The 6,000-nt window shown below is 37.9% G+C and overlaps 1 long non-coding RNA gene across 1 annotated transcript in view; it reads left to right on the top strand.

Annotated features, from left to right (window-relative positions):
- Nucleotides 1-446: 446 nt before the first annotated feature.
- Nucleotides 447-6,000, top strand: part of LOC118990983 (uncharacterized) — a 37,896-nt gene continuing 32,342 nt past the window's right edge. Inside the window, exon 1 of the long non-coding RNA XR_005067328.1 lies at nt 447-546. This is a non-coding gene — a long non-coding RNA (uncharacterized LOC118990983). The remainder of the gene's footprint in view (nt 547-6,000) is intronic.

The following is a 6,000-nucleotide window of genomic DNA, read 5'->3' as shown; positions in this document are numbered from 1 at the left end:
AGGAGTGTTTGCTCCATTTCTGAAGGGGAAATCTGGATGGTGCTGATGTCAAAAGGGCCTTCCAGACCTTTGTCTTTAGAGCCCCTGTTATATAGGGCACATGTTCAAATATTAAACATTTATATGTTAATACTTTTCTTTAGCAATTCTCTCCAAAGGTCTCACTGAACTGTGCTGACCAATTAGGTGGCCACTAGACACATGTGGCCACAGAGCCATTGACTGGACTAAACTGAAATGTGATGTAAGTATAGCCTACACACCAAATTTTGAAAACTTAGTATTAAAAAAACAAACGTAAAATGTCTCAAAATTTTTAATACTGATTACATATTAAAATAATATTTTAGATATAGTGACTACATAAATATATTATTAAAGCTAATATTAATACCAATTTCACCTGTTCCTTTTTCCTTTTTTAAAATGTGCTACTAAACAATTTAGACTCCACTGCGCAGTGCTGTCGTGGACATTTTCAGAGAGTCTATACTCTGGATTCTTTCTAAGTGGGAAAAAGGTGGTTCTCTCTTCATTTGATAACTGGTAAGAACTGTATTTATTTCTTCTAGTCAACCATGCCTTGCCCACAATAAGCTCTCACAAAAGTTTTTTGAGGAAAATTATGAAGCAAGTGCATCCCAATTTTGTTTACTTCCCTCTTTTATATATTTTTAAAGATTTTATTTATTTATTTTTAGAGAGAGGGGAAGTGAGATAGAAAGAGAGAGAAACATCAGTGTGCCAGAGATACAGGTTGACTGTCATACAGCCCCAGTTGGGGAGCTGGTGCACAACCCAGGCATGTGCCCTGACTAGGAATCAAACAGGTGACCTTCTGGTTCACAGGCTGACACTGTCCACTGAGCCAGGGCTACTTCCCTCTTTTAGATGCTGCTATGCTATTTTGTGTATCAGATTCTTAGCTTCATCACAAATGGGCAAGGAGAAAGATTATGGGTGGTTGAAGAAAGGGTAGCTTATTAGGGTGTAATGTCATTCAGAAAGGCAGTTGGCAAAGATTACACAATAACAATGGCTACTATTTGTGCAGAGTCTTCACAGCTGTAAACATGTGTCTGAATACTTTTGCACAGGCCTCCTCTAGTTTAATTCTCGTGACAGTACTGTAAGATGCATATTTTTATTATCCTCATTTTACAAGTGAGGAAACTCTTGTCTCTCCAAACTCTGGTTTACGTTACCCGCCCAGCCCTATGCAATTTGAGGTTTTCACCTGTGTTCCTTGGCCAATGAAATATTTATTATATTGAAAAACTAGTTGAAACCAAAATGAGGAGGGCCCCAATCTATATCTTAGCTCGAAGACCCTGACTGAATTTTTTAATCTAATGTATTTACACTGTGATTTAAATACTTATTTAGACCCCATTTGATCCCTAGCACAGGAGACTCCATATTAAGTTTTTCCTTTGTAAGCACACTCTAGTTAATTAACATAACTTTATTGTGCATCTTCCTTAACTCAAAAATAGTTTTAAGGTTTTCTTTTTGGGAGAACTTGATGTAGCAAATAATTTATTTTTCAAATTCTGGAGTTATTCCAGAATGTGAAGCTAATGGAAGCAGATAACGTGAATTCACTGGGATGTGAACCATTTCCAATTCAGCAAGTCAGGGAAGGGCTTGGGGAAATATTTCCACTATTTTAATAGGATTATAGTCACAGCTAGCACAAAATAAGAGATGTCTATGGTTTGTTTTTTTGTAAACTGAGGTAAAATTGATATACAGCATTATTTTAATTTCAGGCATAAAATGCAATTCAATATTTGTATATATTGCAAAATGATCACCACAATAAGTCTAGTTAACGTTACTCACCGTACATACAGGACTTTTTTTTCTTGCAATGAGAGCTTTAAGATATACTCTCTTAGCAACTTTCAACTATGAAACATATTGTCATTAACCATAGCTACCATGCTATACATTACATCCCCATGACTTACTGATTTTCTAAGTAGAAGTTTGTACTTTTGACCCCCTTCATCCCTTTTACCCATCCCAAGCCCCTACCTCGGGCACCTGCCAATCTGTTCTCTGTATCTATGAGTGTGGCTTTGTCTTTGTTTTTGATTCCACATATAAGTGAGATCATATGGGATTTGTCTTTCTCTGTCTGATTTATTTCATTTAGCATAATGCCATCAAGGTCCATTCATGTTGTTGTGAATGACAAGATTTCATTCTTTTTTAGGGCTGAACAATATTCCACTACATATATATATAAACATTTTCTTCTCCCATTTATTTGTTGATGAACACGTAGGCTGCTTTCACATCTAGGCTATTGCATTGAACAAGGAGGTGCAGATATTGTTTTTGAGTTAGTGTATTTTCTTTCAGGTAAATACCCAGGAGTGGGATTGCTGGGTCATCTGGTAGTTCTTTTTTTTTAATTTTTGAGGAATCTCCATGCTGTTTTCCATAATGACTGTATCAATCTACATTCCTACCAACAGAGCACGAGGGTTCCCTTTTCTCCACATCCTCACCAACACTTGTTATTTCTTGTCTTTTTGATAATAGCTATTCTAACAGATGTGAAGTGATATTCCTTGTGGTTTCGATTTGCATTTCCCTGATGATTAGTTATGTTGAGCATCTTTTCATGTACCTGTTAGCCATCTGCATTTCTTCTTTAGAAAAATGTCTATTCAGATCCCATGTTCATTCTTTAATCTGACTCCTTTGGGTTTTGTTTGGTTGGTTGGTTGGTTGGTTTTGGGATGTGTTATTTTGCTATTGAGTTGCACAAGTTCTTCTTTATATATTTTGGATATATATCAAATACATATATATCAAATACCCCCTATCAAATACATGGTTTGCAAGTGTTTTCTCCTATTCAGTAGGTTGTCCTTTCATTTTGTTCATGGTTTCCGCTCCTGTGAAGATTTTTTTTGGTTGATGTAGTCCCACTCATTTAATTTTGTACTTGCTGCTTTTGCTTTTGGTGTCAAATCCAAAATACTATTGCCAAGACCACTGTCAGAAACTTATCACCTGTGTTTTCTTCTAGGAGTTTTATGGTTTCAGGCCTTACATTCAAGCTTTTAATCAATTTTGAGTTTATTTCTGGGTGTGGTGCAAGATAGGGGTCCAGTTTCATTCTTTTGAGAGTTGTTGTTTGCCCAGCACCATTTATCGAAGAGACTGTCCTTTCCCCATTGCATATTCTTGGCCCCTTTGTCATAAATTAATTGACCATATATGCCTGGGTTTATTAGGGGCTCTCTATTTTGTTCCCTTGATCTATGTGTCTGTTTTCATGCTAGTACCACTATGATGATTTTATTTAACTATAACAAAAAACATATGTTTAAACAAAAGTGCAGATATTTTTTCCAGTAAAAGAATGATAATTTTATAAATGTTTAACTCATTTATACACTTAAAATACATTTATTTTAAAAACATGTACCAAGAGGGTCGTTTCCCTCAGGTTGATATGTGAACTATGTGGTTATTTTAAATATGATTACATATGTGCACATGATTATGTAGCAGAGGGAAAGCATTCCCACTTTTCAGTTCCTCAATGATATTTCCACACGGTGTTAACTTATCTAAAGGAAACACATATACATAGTCTTTCTGTGCTTATTGCTATTAGAAGCTTAACTATCGACTCAGAAACTTAACTTAACTATCACCTCTGAGCGGTTTAAAGTGGTTTAATGGGACTGCGGGCTAGTCAGACCTGGGTTCAAATCCCAGCCCCACTGCCTTTCAGCTGAGCGGCCTTGGCAGATCATTTATCCTCTGAGAAGTTTGGTTTCCTTTCCTGGAAAATGGGGATAATACATACCTTGCAAGGGTTGGCATGATGCTCAAATTAAATGACTATTTTAGTATTTTATCCATTGTAAAACTTACATATAATAACCTCTCTGACAGATTCCAGTGATGAAGAGGCAGTGTGGTGTAATGGAAAGAGCTCTGCATTTGAAGACTGAGTAGAAAGTTAACACTGCTGAACTGCCCCACCCCACCCTTCCCTTCCCCACCCCCTACCCCCCCTACCACCAGCCCCATCTCTGCACTTTACATAAGTAGTATCATTTTCCTTGCATCCTTACAATAATCCTGTCAGGTATTAATTCTCCTACTTGCACTCTGCTTTCATCACTATGTCTCTTAGATTTAAGATTAAGTGTTCATTATACAAATTACTATGTGATCTTGGAGACAATATTTATTGTATTACTCAGTTTTCTTATTTGTAAAATTGCAGTGTTATTAATCCTGACATCACTAGTAGTACCTCAACTCCTTTTTGGAGATTCCCAACCCCTTTTTAGAGTTAGATTAGCTCTAAATAAAAAAGTAAAAGCTCAAATGTTACCTTTAGGATCCAGCTCACACTAGCTCAGTAAATATGACATCCAGATCTGAATTCCACCAGCACACTGGCATGACTTTATTTCAAAATTTCTCAGCACACACATCTCATATCATTTCTAACAGTTTATATGTAAAGAGTGACTAAAGAATAGCCAGGTCCTAGCCACCTTGATGAAATTGTAATGTTGTCCTGAAAACATAGTTGAAGAGTGAATTGTTCCGATGGATATAGACAATCTCCAGGAGAGTGGCAGGGAATGTGACAGAAAGAAAGATGGTGAGCAGGTCTCCAAAACTCACAGGGAACGTCTGGAGGTCATTTGGAGACAGTAATAAGAAAAGTATTCCAGCTCATAGCCTCAACCTCAGAGGGAGAGCAGTCGGACAGGGACAGTCTTGAGAGTCAGGAGATTGCAGGCTATACCCCTGGGCCTGCAGCATGTAGTTGCTTCATGGAAAGTGCTCCCTCTTCTGCCCATGGCACAAGTATCTGAGCTTGTGCTAGCCTGGTCATCTAGTTCATAGCCACACTGAACTCAATTACTGGTTTTGTTGGCAGGGTGGAGGGCCTGCCCATGTCAGGGTGTTTGATGGAAAACTTTCCAGGTGCATATATAAACGAAAGAACATCTGATTCCAGGGAAGAGAAGAAAACAACCCCCAGGGTTATGGCTTCTAAGGTGATGAGAAAACTCTCCCTTGCTGTGTTTTGTCCAGGAAGTTTTCCTGTGCATAAAGTGTGCATTCATAGAGCAGGGGAACAAGGCTGCTCAAACCTGTTTTAAGTGGCAGAGCACCTGAAAGTCAGCTTCCTTTGCAGAAGATGATGAAACACTGCCATTTCTCTTGCTCATTATATGAACCATGATTCAGCTCAGAATATATTGATGGATTTAGCATCTGGGTTGGGCTAGAAATGCCTGCTTAATTAACTGTGCAAACTGTTATAGATGACAAAATCACAGCCATAAGTGCACTGGCTCATGGAGAAAACAAGCTGTTGAGCTTCTCAGGTTCCAGCTTCCAAGTGTCTCCATGACATTATTTCCAATATCCTCTGCCAATAGTTTTGAATGTTCTGCTAACACTTGATAGTAGTCACCAAGTAAAAATGTTGGTAGAAAAACTTAAAATTAGCTTTTCTTAATTTTTGTTTGTTTATTTTTAGAGAGAGAGCGAGAGAAACATGGATTTGTTGTTCCACCCTTCCATGCATTCATTCACCACTTGACTCTTGTGCCTGCACTGACTAGGGGTCAAATCCACAATCCTAGTACTCCAACCAACTGAGCTATTTGGCCAGGGCCTTAGCATTTTTTAAAAAACAAATCAAGAAGAAAAATAACATATTTTGGGGAACTTGGGGTCAGAAAGACCTGAGTTTAAATCAAGAGTATTAGCTGTTTGACATTGGGTGAATAACTGAAACTCTTGGAACCTGCTTTCTCTTCTTACTGTGCTGGATTATTCTCAAGAACAGCATCAATGTATGTAAAGCCCCTGGCACAGTGCCTGGTATAGTAGGAGGCCTACTAAAGGACAGATGTGGGTAATATATTGGCATCAGAACACTTCAACCAGTTCTTTCAACTCCAGTGTTCCATGAGGAAGGGAAAACTGAGCTGGAAA

The sequence above is a fragment of the Sturnira hondurensis genome, unplaced genomic scaffold (assembly GCF_014824575.4).
Source record: "Sturnira hondurensis isolate 20B ecotype Veracruz unplaced genomic scaffold, ASM1482457v3 Scaffold0000867, whole genome shotgun sequence".
In the NCBI taxonomy this organism is placed as follows: domain Eukaryota; kingdom Metazoa; phylum Chordata; class Mammalia; order Chiroptera; family Phyllostomidae; genus Sturnira; species Sturnira hondurensis.
The sequence above is the reverse complement of the archived record's forward strand: the minus strand, read 5'-3'. Positions and strand labels throughout refer to the sequence as shown.